This window comes from Rhopalosiphum padi, unplaced genomic scaffold, assembly GCF_020882245.1.
Source record: "Rhopalosiphum padi isolate XX-2018 unplaced genomic scaffold, ASM2088224v1 scaffold1, whole genome shotgun sequence".
Lineage (NCBI taxonomy): Eukaryota > Metazoa > Arthropoda > Insecta > Hemiptera > Aphididae > Rhopalosiphum > Rhopalosiphum padi.
In genome coordinates, this window is record NW_026869996.1 from 7,925,073 (window position 1) to 7,947,140 (window position 22,068).

The following is a 22,068-nucleotide window of genomic DNA, read 5'->3' on the forward strand; positions in this document are numbered from 1 at the left end:
TATATTTTTATACATATAATGACATTTTCAAATGCATTGTTTTTCCTGTAAAAATGAATTTAACCTACTGCTGTACTAATTCAATAGTAAAATTAATTACTTTATTCACAATGCCATCAAATCTACTTAGTAATAATGTAGGCTGATAGAACATCTTTGTTCATAATTATTTTTCTGATATAATGATTTTATTTCATTGAATTTAAATGTCAGTACACCCATTATTAACCTATTGTACAGCAAAGCAACACCCACTTACTCAATTTTTTTATAGTTAGGATTAAAAATTGAAAGCAAAACAGTTTCTCATAAATAGTTCTTACTGCAACCAACAGATCTGAAAATGCTTAAATACAGTTTTTGTATAAACATTATAAGATTAATTTTAATAAGAAGAACATCACTTTTTAATTTTTAAGTAGTATTTAAAAAAAAATGTAATGGGTACGTTAGTTTATTAACTCTATAATTTATTTTAAAATCATCATTTTTGAAAAAATAAAGTATAATTTTTTACTGGTAGTTACTCACTTAATAATAATATAATTAAATAATAGTAAATTTTATAAATAAAATAATTCAATAACAATAAACTTAATAAATTACATAATTTAATAATAAAAGGAATATTATAATTTATAACATTGAACAATAACAGACCTCCTACAATAATAAGTACAATTAATTCCCCAGTTGAATAGTTTTTTGTAAGTGTACAAGTAGAAAATTAAATTTAAATGAATTACAATATTCACAGTATTTACAACATAGGTACTAAGGGATAAGGTCCAATTTGTTGTGGAACATAGTCATGATTTTGGAGAACAGTCCTCTTCAAAAACATCAACAGATCATTGTTTCTGTTCAGTTACTGTACAGATTCTCTGATAATCCTTGTAGTATTTTTCTTTCAGATCTGGAAGTATAATTTCTAATTTAAAAAAGTAAATTTACATTATTCAACCATAAACATAACAAATCATGTTTATTCAGAAAATAAAAATTATACAATTTCTGTGAGGTTATTTGTGTACTGTTGTAATTCTAAAAGAACTGATTTTCAACAATAGTCAATCTTTGAAAGACTGTCTTTCTGTTTATTATATAAATTAATCATTATTTAATAATAGGTATAATATTGTCAACAATAACAATAATTAAAAACAATTTGTTTTCATACACACCATTAAAAAGCAAAAATATCCAGTACACGATTTCTATTTATAATGATACATTTACATATAACTTAGTATTTGAAGTAATAAAAATTTCTCAAAATTAAAACTAATTTTTTTTCATCAATGATTGACTAATAAGGGAATTGTTCAAATTTAGGTTGAAACCAGGTTAAGCTTTGAAGGCAATATGATAAATACGCACAGCAAATAAAAAACAATTTATATACTAGACTAAATTCAAATATTGATGGAACTTACTAATTTTGTTATGAATTGTTGTTACACTGTTAATTATGTTAAACATGTACCTATTAACAAAACATAAAACACATAAGATAGAATACTAACATTTATAGGACAGTGTAACATAGAGACCACAGTGCAACTAAGACGATTAACAAAGAAAAAAAGGAAAATAATTTTAAAATAACATGTAATGATCTTATTGATAAATATAAAATATATGTAATTTATAACTTATTATTAGTTGTAAAGTATTTATGTATTATATATTTATATTGAAATAATAAGGAAATTATTTACTTTATGAGTGTAATAATATATAAGTTGTTAATGTACAACATACAAATAAGTAATAATGTGTGAAATTCTATAACAAACATTTGTTATTTAGGTCTATAGTTGCGCCAATGGCTTAAAAATAAAGGTAGTACTTACTAGTTGGATATTAATTAATTAATAAACATTCAAATATATTACAAACAATTGATTTAGGCACTTATTATACACAAGTTTTACTTATGTTAAATATTGAACCAAACTTCCAGCCAGGGGCAGCAAACGTAAAACAAGTAATCGTTATTCGTTGCCCGTTAAAGTCGTTAAAATGTTGAATAACGGTAATTTATTAATTTCGACCGACAGAATACGACGGATAAATAATGTATCTGGTTCTGGGGACCAGGCTGAGAAATTTATATACTCAAAAATCGTAGTAGAATTATTTACAATGTTGAATAGTTGGTATTAATTTGAATTTTTGCGATTTGAGGTTAGTGTTCGAACTTTTAATTTCTGTTATCACCTATAATTTCTTATCAAGGGGTCCAACTGGCACCATCCCTGTCGTCACTACTACGGCGACGCTCACGCCCTCTGTTGGTGTATACATTTAATTTTTGACTGTTTTATAAGCAGATTAAAATAGGTATTCATAATATTTCTAAAACTTATCATATAAAATCATGTCTTATAGTGTTTATGAAGCATCAGCTTAAATGAAATGTATGCAAATTAATAATGGTAAATTAAAATCATTTTCTTAATATAGTGGTCCAGGTTTCAAGAGATTAACTTGAGAATTGTGTGTTTTATAAACAGTTAAAAAAATGAATTTTTAATATTCGTCAAAATTATCATACAAAATCATGTTTTATAGTGTTTATGAAGAATCAGCTTACATGATATCTATAGAAGTTAATAATAATAAATTATAATCATTTTATTAAAATAGTGGTCCAGGTTTCAAGAGATTAACTTGAGAATTGTGTGTTTTATAAGCAGTTCAAAAAATAAATATATATTATTCGTCAAAATTATCATATAAAATCATGTCTTATAGTGTTTATAAAGCATCAGCTTAAATGAAATCTATGCAAATTAATAATGGTAAATTAGAATCATTTTCTTAATATAGTGGTCCAGGTTTCAAGAGATTAACTTGAGAATTGTGTGTTTTATAAACAGTTAAAAAAATGAATTTTTAATATTCGTCAAAATTATCATACAAAATCATGTTTTATAGTGTTTATGAAGAATCAGCTTACACGATATCTATAGAAGTTAATAATAATAAATTATAATCATTTTCTTAATATAGTGGTCCAGGTTTCAAGAGATTAACTTGAGAATTGTGTGTTTTATAAACAGTTAAAAAAATGAATTTTTAATATTCGTCAAAATTATCATACAAAATCATGTTTTATAGTGTTTATGAAGAATCAGCTTACATGATATCTATAGAAGTTAATAATAATAAATTATAATCATTTTATTAAAATAGTGGTCCAGGTTTCAAGAGATTAACTTGAGAATTGTGTGTTTTATAAGCAGTTCAAAAAATAAATATATATTATTCGTCAAAATTATCATATAAAATCATGTCTTATAGTGTTTATGAAAAATCTGCTTAAATCAAATGTATGCAAGTTAATAATAATAAATTATAATCATTTTATTAATATAGTGGTCCAGGTTTCAAGAGATTAACTTGAGAATTGTGTGTTTTATAAGCAGTTCAAAAAATAAATATATAATATTCGTCAAAATCATCATATAAAATCATGTTTTATAGCGTTATTGAAGTATCAGCTTAAATGAAATGTATGCTAGTTAATAATGGTAAATTAGAATAATTTTTTTAATCTAATGGTCTGACTTTCATGACACTAACTTGAGAATTCACTGTTTTATAAGCAGTTAAAAATATGAATTTAAAATACGAGTCAAAATAATCATATAAAAACATGTTTTATAGTGTTTATGAAGTATCAGCTTATATGATATATATGGAAGTTGGTAATGGTAAATAAGAATCATAAACTTAATCTAATGGTCTGGATTTCATGACTCTAACTTTTTGTTACACTAATATTAATTGACTATCAATTATATTCAATATCCATTACTCGTACTATGCATAAAACTATTATTATTATCAGGATCGTCCAGTCCATTTTCAACGTAGGATGTTGAAACTTTCCCATGTGGTAGAAATGGTAATTCATGTTTCAATATGTCCTGAGTATATCTGGTGTACAGCCATCTAAAAAAAAATAGTAAGTTAAATATGTATAATGGTTGGAGGACAAAATGTCACTACTAGATACCATAAGGAGAACGACAATTTTTATATAACAACTAGTACGTGGACAACACTGAGTAATTCAGAAAAGGAAACTATCAAAACATAAACTAACAGACAAACTTCATTTTTATACAAAATACATGAAAGGAATTCACAATTGAAACTTAAATACAAAAACGAATGTAGAACTGCAAAACATAGATAACAGATGATAATAAATAATAATTATGATAAGCCATAAAAGATAGTACAAATGTACCAGAATGGTTTGTAGAAGGAATTCAAATGTATTATGAGTGTAACTAAAGAATACATTTGGACAACAACTGAAAATCGCTCCTTTACAATACGAAAAAATGTTAAGTTGTATTATTCGTCAAAATTAACTTATAAAATCATATTTTATAGTTTTTATGAAGTAAAAATATCAGGTAAAATGAAAAAAAATGAAAGTTAAAAATTATAAATTAGAATCATTTTCTTGATCTAGTAGTCAAGGATCAAGACAGTTACTTGTGTTAACTTCGGGCATAAAATATGAACAATTCGTTTATAATATCAAAAATCTTAATTAATAAAAAACGAGTAGACTCAAAATCTAAGTAAATACAACGACCCGTCACGATACACAGCAGTACGGTGAACGCCACACAACTATCTAGTTTCGTTCTGAGGCGATTCGGCCGACGGATGTCGTCCCTACTACAGCGACGCTCACGCCCTCTGTTGGTGTATACATTTAATTTTTGACTGTTTTATAAGCAGATTAAAATAGGTATTCATAATATTTCTAAAACTTATCATATAAAATCATGTTTTATAGTGTTTATGAAAAATCTGCTTAAATGAGATGTATGCAAGTTAATAATAATAAATTAGAATCATTTTCTTAATATAGTGGTCAGGTTTCAAGAGATTAACTTGAGAATTGTTTGTTTTATAAGCAGTTCAATGCATATATAATTAATATACGTGAAAATTATCATATAAAATCATGTTTTATAGTTTTTATGAAGTACCTGCTTAAATGAGATGTATACAAGTTAATAATAATAAATTAGAATCCTTTTCTTAATATAGTGGTCCAGGTTTTAAGAGATTACCTTGAGAATTGTGTGTTTTATAAACAGTTAAAAAAATGAATTTTTAATATTCGTCAAAATTATCATAGAAAATCATGTTTTATAGTGTTTATGAAGAATCAGCTTACATAATATCTATAGAAGTTAATAATAATAAATTAGAATCATTTTCTTAATATAGTGGTCCAGGTTTCAAGAGATTAACTAGAGAATTGTGTGTTTTAGAAGCAGTTCAAAAAATAAATATATATTATTCGTCAAAATTATCATATAAAATCATGTTTTATAGTGTTTATGAAAAATCTGCTTAAATGACATGTATGCAAGTTAATAATAATAAATTAGAATCATTTTCTTAATATAGTGGTCCAGGTTTCAAGAGATTAACTTGAGAATTGTGTGTTTTATAAGCAGTTCAAAAAATAAATATATATTATTCGTCAAAATTATCATATAAAATCATGTTTTATAGTGTTTATGAAAAATCTGCTTAAATCAAATGTATGCAAGTTAATAATAATAAATTAGAATCATTTTCTTAATATAGAGGTCCAGGTTTCAAGAGATTAACTTGAGAATTGTGTGTATTATAAACAGTTAAAAAAATGAATTTTTAATATTCGTCAAAATTATCATAGAAAATCATGTTTTATAGTGTTTATGAAGAATCAGCTTACATAATATCTATAGAAGTTAATAATAATAAATTAGAATCATTTTCTTAATATAGTGGTCCAGGTTTCAAGAGATTAACTTCAGAATTGTGTGTTTTATAAGCAGTTCAAAAAATAAATATATATCATTCGTCAAAATTATCATATAAAATCATGTTTTATAGTGTTTATGAAAAATCTGCTTAAATCAAATGTATGCAAGTTAATAATAATAAATTAGAATCATTTTCTTAATATAGAGGTCCAGGTTTCAAGAGATTAACTTGAGAATTGTTTGTTTTATAAGCAGTTCAATACATATATAATTAATATACGTGAAAATTATCATATAAAATCATGTTTTATAATTTTTATGAAAAATCTGCTTAAATGAATTGTATGCAAATTAATAATAATAAATTAGAATCCTTTTAATTATACAGTGGTCCAGGTTTCAAGAGATTAACTTGAGAATTGTGTGTTTTATTATCAGTTCAAAAAATAAATATATATTATTCGTCAAAATTATCATATAAAATCATGTTTTATAGTGTTTATGAAAAATCTGCTTAAATGACATGTATGCAAGTTAATAATAATAAATTAGAATCATTTTCTTAATATAGTGGTCCAGGTTTCAAGAGATTAACTTGAGAATTGTGTGTTTTATAAGCAGTTCAAAAAATAAATATATAATATTCGTCAAAATTATCATATAAAATCATGTTTTATAGTTTTTATGAAGTACCTGCTTAAATGAGATGTATACAAGTTAATAATAATAAATTAGAATCCTTTTCTTAATATAGTGGTCCAGGTTTTAAGAGATTACCTTGAGAATTGTTTGTTTTATAAGCAGTTCAATGCATATATAATTAATATACGTGAAAATTATCATATAAAATCATGTTTTATAGTTTTTATGAAGTACCTGCTTAAATGAGATGTATACAAGTTAATAATAATAAATTAGAATCCTTTTAATTATACAGTGGTCCAGGTTTCAAGAGATTAACTTGAGAATTGTGTGTTTTATAAGCAGTTCAAAACATAAATAATTAATATACGTCAAAATTATCATACAAAATCATGTTTTATAGTGTTTATGAAGAATCAGCTTACATAATATCTATAGAAGTTAATAATAGTAAATTAGAATCATTTTCTTAATATAGTGGTCCAGGTTTCAAGAGATTAACTTGAGAATTGTGTGTTTTATAAGCAGTTCAAAAAATAAATATATATTATTCGTCAAAATTATCATATAAAATCATGTTTTATAGTGTTTATGAAAAATCTGCTTAAATCAAATGTATGCAAGTTAATAATAATAAATTAGAATCATTTTCTTAATATAGAGGTCCAGGTTTCAAGAGATTAACTTGAGAATTGTGTGTTTTATAAACAGTTAAAAAAATGAATTTTTAATATTCGTCAAAATTATCATAGAAAATCATGTTTTATAGTGTTTATGAAGAATCAGCTTACATAATATCTATAGAAGTTAATAATAATAAATTAGAATCATTTTCTTAATATAGTGGTCCAGGTTTCAAGAGATTAACTTGAGAATTGTGTGTTTTATAAGCAGTTCAAAAAATAAATATATATTATTCGTCAAAATTATCATATAAAATCATGTTTTATAGTGTTTATGAAAAATCTGCTTAAATCAAATGTATGCAAGTTAATAATAATAAATTAGAATCATTTTCTTAATATAGAGGTCCAGGTTTCAAGAGATTAACTTGAGAATTGTGTGTTTTATAAACAGTTAAAAAAATGAATTTTTAATATTTGTCAAAATTATCATACAAAATCATGTTTTATAGTGTTTATGAAGAATCAGCTTACATAATATTTATAGAAGTTAATAATAATAAATTATAATCATTTTATTAATATAGTGGTCCAGGTTTCAAGAGATTAACTTGAGAATTGTGTGTTTTATAAGCAGTTCAAAAAATAAATATATAATATTCGTCAAAATCATCATATAAAATCATGTTTTATAGCGTTATTGAAGTATCAGCTTAAATGAAATGTATGCTAGTTAATAATGGTAAATTAGAATAATTTTTTTAATCTAATGGTCTGACTTTCATGACACTAACTTGAGAATTCACTGTTTTATAAGCAGTTAAAAATATGAATTTAAAATACGAGTCAAAATAATCATATAAAAACATGTTTTATAGTGTTTATGAAGTATCAGCTTATATGATATATATGGAAGTTGGTAATGGTAAATAAGAATCATAAACTTAATCTAATGGTCTGGATTTCATGACTCTAACTTTTTGTTACACTAATATTAATTGACTATCAATTATATTCAATATCCATTACTCGTACTATGCATAAAACTATTATTATTATCAGGATCGTCCAGTCCATTTTCAACGTAGGATGTTGAAACTTTCCCATGTGGTAGAAATGGTAATTCATGTTTCAATATGTCCTGAGTATATCTGGTGTACAGCCATCTAAAAAAAAATAGTAAGTTAAATATGTATAATGGTTGGAGGACAAAATGTCACTACTAGATACCATAAGGAGAACGACAATTTTTATATAACAACTAGTACGTGGACAACACTGAGTAATTCAGAAAAGGAAACTATCAAAACATAAACTAACAGACAAACTTCATTTTTATACAAAATACATGAAAGGAATTCACAATTGAAACTTAAATACAAAAACGAATGTAGAACTGCAAAACATAGATAACAGATGATAATAAATAATAATTATGATAAGCCATAAAAGATAGTACAAATGTACCAGAATGGTTTGTAGAAGGAATTCAAATGTACTATGAGTGTAACTAAAGAATACATTTGGACAACAACTGAAAATCGCTCCTTTACAATACGAAAAAATGTTAAGTTGTATTATTCGTCAAAATTAACTTATAAAATCATATTTTATAGTTTTTATGAAGTAAAAATATCAGGTAAAATGAAAAAAATGAAAGTTAAAAATTATAAATTAGAATCATTTTCTTGATCTAGTAGTCAAGGATCAAGACAGTTACTTGTGTTAACTTCGGGCATAAAATATGAACAATTCGTTTATAATATCAAAAATCTTAATTAATAAAAAACGAGTAGACTCAAAATCTAAGTAAATACAACGACCCGTCACGATACACAGCAGTACGGTGAACGCCACACAACTATCTAGTTTCGTTCTGAGGCGATTCGGCCGACGGATGTCGTCCCTACTACGGCGACGCTCACGCCCTCTGTTGGTGTATACATTTAATTTTTGACTGTTTTATAAGCAGATTAAAATAGGTATTCATAATATTTCTAAAACTTATCATATAAAATCATGTTTTATAGTGTTTATGAAAAATCTGCTTAAATGAGATGTATGCAAGTTAATAATAATAAATTAGAATCATTTTCTTAATATAGTGGTCAGGTTTCAAGAGATTAACTTGAGAATTGTTTGTTTTATAAGCAGTTCAATACATATATAATTAATATACGTGAAAATTATCATAAAAAATCATGTTTTATAATTTTTATGAAAAATCTGCTTAAATGAATTGTATGCAAATTAATAATAATAAATTAGAATCCTTTTAATTATACAGTGGTCCAGGTTTCAAAAGATTAACTTGAGAATTGTGTGTTTTATAAGCAGTTCAAAACATAAATAATTAATATACGTCAAAATTATCATACAAAATTATGTTTTATAGTGTTTATGAAGAATCAGCTTACATAATATCTATAGAAGTTAATAATAGTAAATTAGAATCATTTTCTTAATATAGTGGTCCAGGTTTCAAGAGATTAACTTGAGAATTGTGTGTTTTATTATCAGTTCAAAAAATAAATATATATTATTCGTCAAAATTATCATATAAAATCATGTTTTATAGTGTTTATGAAAAATCTGCTTAAATCAAATGTATGCAAGTTAATAATAATAAATTAGAATCATTTTCTTAATATAGAGGTCCAGGTTTCAAGAGATTAACTTGAGAATTGTGTGTTTTATAAACAGTTAAAAAAATGAATTTTTAATATTTGTCAAAATTATCATACAAAATCATGTTTTATAGTGTTTATGAAGAATCAGCTTACATAATATTTATAGAAGTTAATAATAATAAATTATAATCATTTTATTAATATAGTGGTCCAGGTTTCAAGAGATTAACTTGAGAATTGTGTGTTTTATAAGCAGTTCAAAAAATAAATATATAATATTCGTCAAAATCATCATATAAAATCATGTTTTATAGCGTTATTGAAGTATCAGCTTAAATGAAATGTATGCTAGTTAATAATGGTAAATTAGAATAATTTTTTTAATCTAATGGTCTGACTTTCATGACACTAACTTGAGAATTCACTGTTTTATAAGCAGTTAAAAATATGAATTTAAAATACGAGTCAAAATAATCATATAAAAACATGTTTTATAGTGTTTATGAAGTATCAGCTTATATGATATATATGGAAGTTGGTAATGGTAAATAAGAATCATAAACTTAATCTAATGGTCTGGATTTCATGACTCTAACTTTTTGTTACACTAATATTAATTGACTATCAATTATATTCAATATCCATTACTCGTACTATGCATAAAACTATTATTATTATCAGGATCGTCCAGTCCATTTTCAACGTAGGATGTTGAAACTTTCCCATGTGGTAGAAATGGTAATTCATGTTTCAATATGTCCTGAGTATATCTGGTGTACAGCCATCTAAAAAAAAATAGTAAGTTAAATATGTATAATGGTTGGAGGACAAAATGTCACTACTAGATACCATAAGGAGAACGACAATTTTTATATAACAACTAGTACGTGGACAACACTGAGTAATTCAGAAAAGGAAACTATCAAAACATAAACTAACAGACAAACTTCATTTTTATACAAAATACATGAAAGGAATTCACAATTGAAACTTAAATACAAAAACGAATGTAGAACTGCAAAACATAGATAACAGATGATAATAAATAATAATTATGATAAGCCATAAAAGATAGTACAAATGTACCAGAATGGTTTGTAGAAGGAATTCAAATGTACTATGAGTGTAACTAAAGAATACATTTGGACAACAACTGAAAATCGCTCCTTTACAATACGAAAAAATGTTAAGTTGTATTATTCGTCAAAATTAACTTATAAAATCATATTTTATAGTTTTTATGAAGTAAAAATATCAGGTAAAATGAAAAAAATGAAAGTTAAAAATTATAAATTAGAATCATTTTCTTGATCTAGTAGTCAAGGATCAAGACAGTTACTTGTGTTAACTTCGGGCATAAAATATGAACAATTCGTTTATAATATCAAAAATCTTAATTAATAAAAAACGAGTAGACTCAAAATCTAAGTAAATACAACGACCCGTCACGATACACAGCAGTACGGTGAACGCCACACAACTATCTAGTTTCGTTCTGAGGCGATTCGGCCGACGGATGTCGTCCCTACTACGGCGACGCTCACGCCCTCTGTTGGTGTATACATTTAATTTTTGACTGTTTTATAAGCAGATTAAAATAGGTATTCATAATATTTCTAAAACTTATCATATAAAATCATGTTTTATAGTGTTTATGAAAAATCTGCTTAAATGAGATGTATGCAAGTTAATAATAATAAATTAGAATCATTTTCTTAATATAGTGGTCAGGTTTCAAGAGATTAACTTGAGAATTGTTTGTTTTATAAGCAGTTCAATACATATATAATTAATATACGTGAAAATTATCATAAAAAATCATGTTTTATAATTTTTATGAAAAATCTGCTTAAATGAATTGTATGCAAATTAATAATAATAAATTAGAATCCTTTTAATTATACAGTGGTCCAGGTTTCAAAAGATTAACTTGAGAATTGTGTGTTTTATAAGCAGTTCAAAACATAAATAATTAATATACGTCAAAATTATCATACAAAATTATGTTTTATAGTGTTTATGAAGAATCAGCTTACATAATATCTATAGAAGTTAATAATAGTAAATTAGAATCATTTTCTTAATATAGTGGTCCAGGTTTCAAGAGATTAACTTGAGAATTGTGTGTTTTATTATCAGTTCAAAAAATAAATATATATTATTCGTCAAAATTATCATATAAAATCATGTTTTATAGTGTTTATGAAAAATCTGCTTAAATCAAATGTATGCAAGTTAATAATAATAAATTAGAATCATTTTCTTAATATAGAGGTCCAGGTTTCAAGAGATTAACTTGAGAATTGTGTGTTTTATAAACAGTTAAAAAAATGAATTTTTAATATTTGTCAAAATTATCATACAAAATCATGTTTTATAGTGTTTATGAAGAATCAGCTTACATAATATTTATAGAAGTTAATAATAATAAATTATAATCATTTTATTAATATAGTGGTCCAGGTTTCAAGAGATTAACTTGAGAATTGTGTGTTTTATAAGCAGTTCAAAAAATAAATATATAATATTCGTCAAAATCATCATATAAAATCATGTTTTATAGCGTTATTGAAGTATCAGCTTAAATGAAATGTATGCTAGTTAATAATGGTAAATTAGAATAATTTTTTTAATCTAATGGTCTGACTTTCATGACACTAACTTGAGAATTCACTGTTTTATAAGCAGTTAAAAATATGAATTTAAAATACGAGTCAAAATAATCATATAAAAACATGTTTTATAGTGTTTATGAAGTATCAGCTTATATGATATATATGGAAGTTGGTAATGGTAAATAAGAATCATAAACTTAATCTAATGGTCTGGATTTCATGACTCTAACTTTTTGTTACACTAATATTAATTGACTATCAATTATATTCAATATCCATTACTCGTACTATGCATAAAACTATTATTATTATCAGGATCGTCCAGTCCATTTTCAACGTAGGATGTTGAAACTTTCCCATGTGGTAGAAATGGTAATTCATGTTTCAATATGTCCTGAGTATATCTGGTGTACAGCCATCTAAAAAAAAATAGTAAGTTAAATATGTATAATGGTTGGAGGACAAAATGTCACTACTAGATACCATAAGGAGAACGACAATTTTTATATAACAACTAGTACGTGGACAACACTGAGTAATTCAGAAAAGGAAACTATCAAAACATAAACTAACAGACAAACTTCATTTTTATACAAAATACATGAAAGGAATTCACAATTGAAACTTAAATACATAAACGAATGTAGAACTGCAAAACATAGATAACAGATGATAATAAATAATAATTATGATAAGCCATAAAAGATAGTACAAATGTACCAGAATGGTTTGTAGAAGGAATTCAAATGTATTATGAGTGTAACTAAAGAATACATTTGGACAACAACTGAAAATCGCTCCTTTACAATACGAAAAAATGTTAAGTTGTATTATTCGTCAAAATTAACTTATAAAATCATATTTTATAGTTTTTATGAAGTAAAAATATCAGGTAAAATGAAAAAAATGAAAGTTAAAAATTATAAATTAGAATCATTTTCTTGATCTAGTAGTCAAGGATCAAGACAGTTACATGTGTTAACTTCGGGCATAAAATATGAACAATTCGTTTATAATATCAAAAATCTTAATTAATAAAAAACGAGTAGACTCAAAATCTAAGTAAATACAACGACCCGTCACGATACACAGCAGTACGGTGAACGCCACACAACTATCTAGTTTCGTTCTGAGGCGATTCGGCCGACGGATGTCGTCCCTACTACGGCGACGCTCACGCCCTCTGTTGGTGTATACATTTAATTTTTGACTGTTTTATAAGCAGATTAAAATAGTTATTCATAATATTTCTAAAACTTATCATATAAAATCATGTTTTATAGTGTTTATGAAAAATCTGCTTAAATGAGATGTATGCAAGTTAATAATAATAAATTAGAATCATTTTCTTAATATAGTGGTCAGGTTTCAAGAGATTAACTTGAGAATTGTTTGTTTTATAAGCAGTTCAATACATATATAATTAATATACGTGAAAATTATCATATAAAATCATGTTTTATAATTTTTATGAAAAATCTGCTTAAATGAATTGTATGCAAATTAATAATAATAAATTAGAATCCTTTTAATTATACAGTGGTCCAGGTTTCAAAAGATTAACTTGAGAATTGTGTGTTTTATAAGCAGTTCAAAACATAAATAATTAATATACGTCAAAATTATCATACAAAATTATGTTTTATAGTGTTTATGAAGAATCAGCTTACATAATATCTATAGAAGTTAATAATAGTAAATTAGAATCATTTTCTTAATATAGTGGTCCAGGTTTCAAGAGATTAACTTGAGAATTGTGTGTTTTATTATCAGTTCAAAAAATAAATATATATTATTCGTCAAAATTATCATATAAAATCATGTTTTATAGTGTTTATGAAAAATCTGCTTAAATCAAATGTATGCAAGTTAATAATAATAAATTAGAATCATTTTCTTAATATAGAGGTCCAGGTTTCAAGAGATTAACTTGAGAATTGTGTGTTTTATAAACAGTTAAAAAAATGAATTTTTAATATTTGTCAAAATTATCATACAAAATCATGTTTTATAGTGTTTATGAAGAATCAGCTTACATAATATTTATAGAAGTTAATAATAATAAATTATAATCATTTTATTAATATAGTGGTCCAGGTTTCAAGAGATTAACTTGAGAATTGTGTGTTTTATAAGCAGTTCAAAAAATAAATATATAATATTCGTCAAAATCATCATATAAAATCATGTTTTATAGCGTTATTGAAGTATCAGCTTAAATGAAATGTATGCTAGTTAATAATGGTAAATTAGAATAATTTTTTTAATCTAATGGTCTGACTTTCATGACACTAACTTGAGAATTCACTGTTTTATAAGCAGTTAAAAATATGAATTTAAAATACGAGTCAAAATAATCATATAAAAACATGTTTTATAGTGTTTATGAAGTATCAGCTTATATGATATATATGGAAGTTGGTAATGGTAAATAAGAATCATAAACTTAATCTAATGGTCTGGATTTCATGACTCTAACTTTTTGTTACACTAATATTAATTGACTATCAATTATATTCAATATCCATTACTCGTACTATGCATAAAACTATTATTATTATCAGGATCGTCCAGTCCATTTTCAACGTAGGATGTTGAAACTTTCCCATGTGGTAGAAATGGTAATTCATGTTTCAATATGTCCTGAGTATATCTGGTGTACAGCCATCTAAAAAAAAATAGTAAGTTAAATATGTATAATGGTTGGAGGACAAAATGTCACTACTAGATACCATAAGGAGAACGACAATTTTTATATAACAACTAGTACGTGGACAACACTGAGTAATTCAGAAAAGGAAACTATCAAAACATAAACTAACAGACAAACTTCATTTTTATACAAAATACATGAAAGGAATTCACAATTGAAACTTAAATACAAAAACGAATGTAGAACTGCAAAACATAGATAACAGATGATAATAAATAATAATTATGATAAGCCATAAAAGATAGTACAAATGTACCAGAATGGTTTGTAGAAGGAATTCAAATGTATTATGAGTGTAACTAAAGAATACATTTGGACAACAACTGAAAATCGCTCCTTTACAATACGAAAAAATGTTAAGTTGTATTATTCGTCAAAATTAACTTATAAAATCATATTTTATAGTTTTTATGAAGTAAAAATATCAGGTAAAATGAAAAAAATGAAAGTTAAAAATTATAAATTAGAATCATTTTCTTGATCTAGTAGTCAAGGATCAAGACAGTTACTTGTGTTAACTTCGGGCATAAAATATGAACAATTCGTTTATAATATCAAAAATCTTAATTAATAAAAAACGAGTAGACTCAAAATCTAAGTAAATACAACGACCCGTCACGATACACAGCAGTACGGTGAACGCCACACAACTATCTAGTTTCGTTCTGAGGCGATTCGGCCGACGGATGTCGTCCCTACTACGGCGACGCTCACGCCCTCTGTTGGTGTATACATTTAATTTTTGACTGTTTTATAAGCAGATTAAAATAGGTATTCATAATATTTCTAAAACTTATCATATAAAATCATGTTTTATAGTGTTTATGAAAAATCTGCTTAAATGAGATGTATGCAAGTTAATAATAATAAATTAGAATCATTTTCTTAATATAGTGGTCAGGTTTCAAGAGATTAACTTGAGAATTGTTTGTTTTATAAGCAGTTCAATACATATATAATTAATATACGTGAAAATTATCATATAAAATCATGTTTTATAATTTTTATGAAAAATCTGCTTAAATGAATTGTATGCAAATTAATAATAATAAATTAGAATCCTTTTAATTATACAGTGGTCCAGGTTTCAAAAGATTAACTTGAGAATTGTGTGTTTTATAAGCAGTTCAAAACATAAATAATTAATATACGTCAAAATTATCATACAAAATTATGTTTTATAGTGTTTATGAAGAATCAGCTTACATAATATCTATAGAAGTTAATAATAGTAAATTAGAATCATTTTCTTAATATAGTGGTCCAGGTTTCAAGAGATTAACTTGAGAATTGTGTGTTTTATTATCAGTTCAAAAAATAAATATATATTATTCGTCAAAATTATCATATAAAATCATGTTTTATAGTGTTTATGAAAAATCTGCTTAAATGACATGTATGCAAGTTAATAATAATAAATTAGAATCATTTTCTTAATATAGTGGTCCAGGTTTCAAGAGATTAACTTGAGAATTGTGTGTTTTATAAGCAGTTCAAAAAATAAATATATAATATTCGTCAAAATTATCATATAAAATCATGTTTTATAGTGTTTATGAAAAATCTGCTTAAATGAGATGTATGCAAGTTAATAATAATAAATTAGAATCATTTTCTTAATATAGTGGTCAGGTTTCAAGAGATTAACTTGAGAATTGTTTGTTTTATAAGCAGTTCAATACATATATAATTAATATACGTGAAAATTATCATATAAAATCATGTTTTATAATTTTTATGAAAAATCTGCTTAAATGAATTGTATGCAAATTAATAATAATAAATTAGAATCCTTTTAATTATACAGTGGTCCAGGTTTCAAAAGATTAACTTGAGAATTGTGTGTTTTATAAGCAGTTCAAAACATAAATAATTAATATACGTCAAAATTATCATACAAAATTATGTTTTATAGTGTTTATGAAGAATCAGCTTACATAATATCTATAGAAGTTAATAATAGTAAATTAGAATCATTTTCTTAATATAGTGGTCCAGGTTTCAAGAGATTAACTTGAGAATTGTGTGTTTTATTATCAGTTCAAAAAATAAATATATATTATTCGTCAAAATTATCATATAAAATCATGTTTTATAGTGTTTATGAAAAATCTGCTTAAATGACATGTATGCAAGTTAATAATAATAAATTAGAATCATTTTCTTAATATAGTGGTCCAGGTTTCAAGAGATTAACTTGAGAATTGTGTGTTTTATAAGCAGTTCAAAAAATAAATATATAATATTTGTCAAAATTATCATATAAAATCATGTTTTATAGTGTTTATGAAAAATCTGCTTAAATGAGATGTATGCAAGTTAATAATAATAAATTAGAATCATTTTCTTAATATAGTGGTCAGGTTTCAAGAGATTAACTTGAGAATTGTTTGTTTTATAAGCAGTTCAATGCATATATAATTTATATACGTGAAAATTATCATATAAAATCATGTTTTATAGTTTTTATGAAGTACCTGCTTAAATGAGATGTATACAAGTTAATAATAATAAATTAGAATCCTTTTAATTATACAGTGGTCCAGGTTTCAAGAGATTAACTTGAGAATTGTGTGTTTTATAAGCAGTTCAAAAAATAAATATATATTATTCGTCAAAATTATCATATAAAATCATGTTTTATAGTGTTTATGAAAAATCTGCTTAAATCAAATGTATGCAAGTTAATAATAATAAATTAGAATCATTTTCTTAATATAGAGGTCCAGGTTTCAAGAGATTAACTTGAGAATTGTGTGTTTTATAAACAGTTAAAAAAATGAATTTTTAATATTCGTCAAAATTATCATAGAAAATCATGTTTTATAGTGTTTATGAAGAATCAGCTTACATAATATCTATAGAAGTTAATAATAATAAATTAGAATCATTTTCTTAATATAGTGGTCCAGGTTTCAAGAGATTAACTTGAGAATTGTGTGTTTTATAAGCAGTTCAAAAAATAAATATATATTATTCGTCAAAATTATCATATAAAATCATGTTTTATAGTGTTTATGAAAAATCTGCTTAAATCAAATGTATGCAAGTTAATAATAATAAATTAGAATCATTTTCTTAATATAGAGGTCCAGGTTTCAAGAGATTAACTTGAGAATTGTGTGTATTATAAACAGTTAAAAAAATGAATTTTTAATATTCGTCAAAATTATCATAGAAAATCATGTTTTATAGTGTTTATGAAGAATCAGCTTACATAATATCTATAGAAGTTAATAATAATAAATTAGAATCATTTTCTTAATATAGTGGTCCAGGTTTCAAGAGATTAACTTCAGAATTGTGTGTTTTATAAGCAGTTCAAAAAATAAATATATATCATTCGTCAAAATTATCATATAAAATCATGTTTTATAGTGTTTATGAAAAATCTGCTTAAATCAAATGTATGCAAGTTAATAATAATAAATTAGAATCATTTTCTTAATATAGAGGTCCAGGTTTCAAGAGATTAACTTGAGAATTGTTTGTTTTATAAGCAGTTCAATACATATATAATTAATATACGTGAAAATTATCATAAAAAATCATGTTTTATAATTTTTATGAAAAATCTGCTTAAATGAATTGTATGCAAATTAATAATAATAAATTAGAATCCTTTTAATTATACAGTGGTCCAGGTTTCAAAAGATTAACTTGAGAATTGTGTGTTTTATAAGCAGTTCAAAACATAAATAATTAATATACGTCAAAATTATCATACAAAATTATGTTTTATAGTGTTTATGAAGAATCAGCTTACATAATATCTATAGAAGTTAATAATAGTAAATTAGAATCATTTTCTTAATATAGTGGTCCAGGTTTCAAGAGATTAACTTGAGAATTGTGTGTTTTATTATCAGTTCAAAAAATAAATATATATTATTCGTCAAAATTATCATATAAAATCATGTTTTATAGTGTTTATGAAAAATCTGCTTAAATGACATGTATGCAAGTTAATAATAATAAATTAGAATCATTTTCTTAATATAGTGGTCCAGGTTTCAAGAGATTAACTTGAGAATTGTGTGTTTTATAAGCAGTTCAAAAAATAAATATATAATATTCGTCAAAATTATCATATAAAATCATGTTTTATAGTTTTTATGAAGTACCTGCTTAAATGAGATGTATACAAGTTAATAATAATAAATTAGAATCCTTTTCTTAATATAGTGGTCCAGGTTTTAAGAGATTACCTTGAGAATTGTTTGTTTTATAAGCAGTTCAATGCATATATAATTAATATACGTGAAAATTATCATATAAAATCATGTTTTATAGTTTTTATGAAGTACCTGCTTAAATGAGATGTATACAAGTTAATAATAATAAATTAGAATCCTTTTAATTATACAGTGGTCCAGGTTTCAAGAGATTAACTTGAGAATTGTGTGTTTTATAAGCAGTTCAAAACATAAATAATTAATATACGTCAAAATTATCATACAAAATCATGTTTTATAGTGTTTATGAAGAATCAGCTTACATAATATCTATAGAAGTTAATAATAGTAAATTAGAATCATTTTCTTAATATAGTGGTCCAGGTTTCAAGAGATTAACTTGAGAATTGTGTGTTTTATAAGCAGTTCAAAAAATAAATATATATTATTCGTCAAAATTATCATATAAAATCATGTTTTATAGTGTTTATGAAAAATCTGCTTAAATCAAATGTATGCAAGTTAATAATAATAAATTAGAATCATTTTCTTAATATAGAGGTCCAGGTTTCAAGAGATTAACTTGAGAATTGTGTGTTTTATAAACAGTTAAAAAAATGAATTTTTAATATTCGTCAAAATTATCATAGAAAATCATGTTTTATAGTGTTTATGAAGAATCAGCTTACATAATATCTATACAAGTTAATAATAATAAATTTGAATCCTTTTAATTATACAGTGGTCCAGGTTTCAAGAGATTAACTTGAGAATTGTGTGTTTTATAAGCAGTTCAAAAAATAAATATATATTATTCGTCAAAATTATCATATAAAATCATGTTTTATAGTGTTTATGAAAAATCTGCTTAAATCAAATGTATGCAAGTTAATAATAATAAATTAGAATCATTTTCTTAATATAGAGGTCCAGGTTTCAAGAGATTAACTTGAGAATTGTGTGTTTTATAAACAGTTAAAAAAATGAATTTTTAATATTCGTCAAAATTATCATAGAAAATCATGTTTTATAGTGTTTATGAAGAATCAGCTTACATAATATCTATAGAAGTTAATAATAATAAATTAGAATCATTTTCTTAATATAGTGGTCCAGGTTTCAAGAGATTAACTTGAGAATTGTGTGTTTTATAAGCAGTTCAAAAAATAAATATATATTATTCGTCAAAATTATCATATAAAATCATGTTTTATAGTGTTTATGAAAAATCTGCTTAAATCAAATGTATGCAAGTTAATAATAATAAATTAGAATCATTTTCTTAATATAGAGGTCCAGGTTTCAAGAGATTAACTTGAGAATTGTGTGTTTTATAAACAGTTAAAAAAATGAATTTTTAATATTTGTCAAAATTATCATACAAAATCATGTTTTATAGTGTTTATGAAGAATCAGCTTACATAATATCTATAGAAGTTAATAATAATAAATTAGAATCATTTTCTTAATATAGTGGTCCAGGTTTCAAGAGATTAACTTCAGAATTGTGTGTTTTATAAGCAGTTCAAAAAATAAATATATATCATTCGTCAAAATTATCATATAAAATCATGTTTTATAGTGTTTATGAAAAATCTGCTTAAATCAAATGTATGCAAGTTAATAATAATAAATTAGAATCATTTTCTTAATATAGAGGTCCAGGTTTCAAGAGATTAACTAGAGAATTGTGTGTTTTAGAAGCAGTTCAAAAAATAAATATATATTATTCGTCAAAATTATCATATAAAATCATGTTTTATAGTGTTTATGAAAAATCTGCTTACATAATATCTATAGAAGTTAATAATAGTAAATTAGAATCATTTTCTTAATATAGTGGTCCAGGTTTCAAGAGATTAACTTGAGAATTGTGTGTTTTATTATCAGTTCAAAAAATAAATATATATTATTCGTCAAAATTATCATATAAAATCATGTTTTATAGTGTTTATGAAAAATCTGCTTAAATGACATGTATGCAAGTTAATAATAATAAATTAGAATCATTTTCTTAATATAGTGGTCCAGGTTTCAAGAGATTAACTTGAGAATTGTGTGTTTTATAAGCAGTTCAAAAAATAAATATATAATATTCGTCAAAATTATCATATAAAATCATGTTTTATAGTTTTTATGAAGTACCTGCTTAAATGAGATGTATACAAGTTAATAATAATAAATTAGAATCCTTTTCTTAATATAGTGGTCCAGGTTTTAAGAGATTAACTTGAGAATTGTGTGTTTTATAAGCAGTTCAAAAAATAAATATATATTATTCGTCAAAATTATCATATAAAATCATGTTTTATAGTGTTTATGAAAAATCTGCTTAAATGACATGTATGCAAGTTAATAATAATAAATTAGAATCATTTTATTAATATAGTGGTCCAGGTTTCAAGAGATTAACTTGAGAATTGTGTGTTTTATAAGCAGTTCAAAAAATAAATATATAATATTCGTCAAAATCATCATATAAAATCATGTTTTATAGCGTTATTGAAGTATCAGCTTAAATGAAATGTATGCTAGTTAATAATGGTAAATTAGAATAATTTTTTTAATCTAATGGTCTGACTTTCATGACACTAACTTGAGAATTCACTGTTTTATAAGCAGTTAAAAATATGAATTTAAAATACGAGTCAAAATAATCATATAAAAACATGTTTTATAGTGTTTATGAAGTATCAGCTTATATGATATATATGGAAGTTGGTAATGGTAAATAAGAATCATAAACTTAATCTAATGGTCTGGATTTCATGACTCTAACTTTTTGTTACACTAATATTAATTGACTATCAATTATATTCAATATCCATTACTCGTACTATGCATAAAAACTATTATTATTATCAGGATCGTCCAG

General features: G+C 24.3%; 1 long non-coding RNA gene across 3 annotated transcripts; it reads right to left on the reverse strand.

The window, feature by feature from the left end:
- Positions 1–449: 449 nt before the first annotated feature.
- On the reverse strand, positions 450–22,041 carry LOC132931384 (uncharacterized). 3 transcript variants are annotated; one of them, XR_009662569.1, is made up of 8 exons: positions 15,038–15,143; positions 14,785–14,973; positions 12,536–12,724; positions 10,287–10,475; positions 8,038–8,226; positions 3,833–3,963; positions 1,437–1,486; positions 450–916 (listed from the first exon to the last, which is right to left on the reverse strand). It is a non-coding gene; the product is annotated as an uncharacterized LOC132931384 (long non-coding RNA). The 3 variants fall into 3 exon arrangements; XR_009662571.1 differs by lacking the exon at positions 1,437–1,486 and having other exon boundaries at positions 15,038–15,142; XR_009662570.1 differs by lacking the exons at positions 450–916; positions 1,437–1,486; positions 15,038–15,143 and adding an exon at positions 21,973–22,041 and having other exon boundaries at positions 3,888–3,963.
- Between the last annotated feature and the right edge of the window lie 27 nt (positions 22,042–22,068).